We start from the raw sequence: 3,100 nt of genomic DNA, 5'->3' as shown, positions 1-3,100 counted from the left end.
TGGTTACTTGGTAAGTTTAAATGGAACCTTACTTATCTAATCATGTTTGGTTGTTGAGAAAATTGAGTGAAGATAATGGGACAATCGAGGAAAGTATAATTTATATATATATATTGATTAATTTTTTATTATTGCTATCCTCTCTCAGGTTACAATCTTTGATGAAGCAGGTTTTTAAGCATACAAATATTTGCATTTTATAATAGGAGTGTTCTTTTTAAATTTAAAAAAAAAAAAAAAAAAAAAGATTCTCAGAACCAATCCAAACAAAAACCAGTCACAAAGCTGTAGACGTTCGCTTGAAGTTCTTAGTCCAACACCATACTTGAGCTCTCTCTTCTCACTATAGCTTCAAATTTCAAAGTTGCTATGCGTATAAGTGGAATTCTCTTGAAACCCATCTCGAATCTCCCCTACTTTCGTCACTTACAGAGATGCTCAACCATGGACGAACTCAAACAAATCCATGCCCATGTAATCACCACTGGCGTTGCTTGTTTCACCTACACCACCAGCAAAATCTTAGCCTTCTATGCATTATCCGAAACTCACAACAACATGAACTACGCAGAGCCAGTTTTTAACCAAATTGTTATACCCACTACCTCTGATTTCAATTCTATGATAATGGGTTACTCCAAAAGCTCAGATCCCAAAAAGGGTCTTCAAGTTTATGCCCAAATGCGATGTCCAGGCTTTGAACCAAATGATCACACTTTCCCTATTTTAACCAAAGCTTATTCTTGTATATATTCACTATATCAAGTTCATGGTCAAATAATGAAGTTTGGATATGGTTGTGATGTTTATGTGATTAGTTCTATTATACATATGTACTCAAAATTTGGAGCAGCCAATTTTTCTTGTCAAGTGTTTGAAGAGAGTTCTAATAGAAATGCGGTTTGTTGGACTAGTCTTATTAGTGGGTATTGTAGTAATGGGCTTGTTGATGAGGCTTGTGAAGTGTTTGATTTGATACCCGAAAGAAGTCATATTTCTTTTAGTGCAATGGTTTTTGGGTATGTATGGAATGAGCGTTTCAATGAGGCGATTGAGTTATTTCGCAACTTGAAGAGTTGTGCTAATGTGAGGCCTAATAGGTCTCTTTTGATGGGTGTTGTTAATGCTTGTGCGACTGTGGGTGCGTTTGAGGAAGGTAAATGGGTTCATGTTTATATAAATGAGAATTTCTTAGAGCTTGAGCTTCAATTGGGCATTGCATTAATAGATTTTTATGCAAAATGTGGTAACATAAAAGATGCAGAAAATATCATCAATAAAATTCCCTACAAAGATGTGACGACTTGGAGTGCTATGATCTTGGGATTAGCCATCAACGGCAACAATGAAATGGGGCTTCAGCTTTTCGCAGAGATGGAAAGAAGGGGGCCAAAACCAAACACCGTAATTTTTGTTGCAGTTCTCACTGCTTGTAATTGCTTAACTATTTTGAACAAATCATGGAGATTATTCGGGCGTATGAGTAAAGTTTACGGGGTGATTGAACACTATGGTTGTATGGTTGATCTTCTAGCCAAAGCAAGCAAATCAGAGAGGCAGAGATTATGATAAAAAGCATGCCAATGGAACCAGATGGAGCTATATGGGGGTCTTTTCTTAATGGGTGTTTGATGCATGGTCATATTGAGTTGGGGAAGAAAGAAAGGAAGCTTTTGATCCAATTAAAGCCTCGACATAATGGTCGGTATGTCCTTCTAGCAAATATGTATGCTGCAATGGGCAGCTGGGAGAGTGTGGTGAGGCTAAGAAAAATGATGAAAGATATAAAAAAAAAAGTAGATACATGTCCTACTTGGAGTTTCATTGAAATTGATGGAATTGTACATAGATTTGTTGTGGATGATAAGTCTCATTCTCAATCAAGCGATATCTGCAGACCTTTGAATTAACTTAATTCAAATGTGATATCATTATATGATGGATCAGTTTAGGCAAAGATTTTATGATCGTTCGTGATCCTGCAAAGCTCAACAAAACAATAATTTTGATTCTAATTGGGTTCTATTTCCAACATACCCTACAGAAATTTTGGTCATGAGACAATACAACAGGTATGTTATAGCGATTCCGATTTTGACCTGACCCTTGTTGTATCCCAGACCCAAGATTCATGGTTTCATATTGTTGTTCATGTCTTTTCCTCAATATTCTTACTTGAGTTTGGCTATTGGGTTGTATCGAGCATGTTTGAAACAAGTTAGTTGCTTGGTTTTCAAACTTTTGTTTCCCAGAATTTTGTTCCTCCGCTCGAGCGGCACTTTTTGCGGTCGAGCGGGCTTTGTGAACTCTTAATATTTTTATAGGTCTACAAAACTACTGGGATAGTGCATTCTATGTTCGAGTGGTTATTTCTGAGCTCGAGCAGCCCTTCTTGTGCTCGAGCATTGGACTGTTGTCTGTAAAACTACTGAATGAGTGTATTCTGTGCTCGAGCGTCAACTCTTGCACTTAAGTGGAACAACTTATTATGTCTGATGCTCGATGCAGCTCGCCTTTTTTGTGCCCCCTTTCAGAAGCTCGAAATGAAGCCCTTCAGTTCGGACTCCCACGGTTCTGAATCTAATTTCACAAGTGCAATGTAAAACTGATAAACACCAAATAGTCCAAATCTGGCAAATCGTTTTGAAAAATTGATTTTGAATCAAAAGTGCCAAAATTGGACTGCTTTGCTAGATACAGAGTCGCCACCTAAATATTTTATTTTAGGGGAATTTAGGAAACCCACAACTCGTGCCAAAGGCCACGTGTCGGTCATCACTAAAGTTGCCTCGGCTCAGGAACTTAGGTACGAAAGGGGAAGGTCATGGATTAAGCAACCCCACTCGCCTACTAATCATGATATGATTTTTATAAACATTATGTGCTATTGTTCTGATTATTAGACTACCATTACTATGTGATACGCAAAGCAAGTATAGATTAGTTTGCTCAATTTGGAACAATTCAACTCATATTTGTTTGCGAAAATAGTTTGAATTTGCCACCTCAAGTGGGCTTAAAGTTTATGGATTTGCCACCAAACGTAGTGGGCTTAAAACATGATTTGCCACTCAACAAAGTGGGCTTAAAACTTACATTT

The 3,100-nt window shown here is 37.5% G+C and overlaps 1 pseudogene; it reads left to right on the top strand.

Moving 5' to 3' along the window:
* The first annotated feature begins 369 nt into the window (after nucleotides 1–369).
* LOC145789229 (pentatricopeptide repeat-containing protein At5g66520 pseudogene) lies at nucleotides 370–1,910 on the top strand (annotated as a pseudogene).
* The last annotated feature ends 1,190 nt before the right edge of the window (nucleotides 1,911–3,100 follow it).

The sequence above is a fragment of the Camellia sinensis genome, chromosome 13 (assembly GCF_055761805.1).
Source record: "Camellia sinensis isolate YWXY chromosome 13, ASM5576180v1, whole genome shotgun sequence".
NCBI classification, from domain to species: domain Eukaryota; kingdom Viridiplantae; phylum Streptophyta; class Magnoliopsida; order Ericales; family Theaceae; genus Camellia; species Camellia sinensis.
The sequence above is the reverse complement of the archived record's forward strand: the minus strand, read 5'-3'. Positions and strand labels throughout refer to the sequence as shown.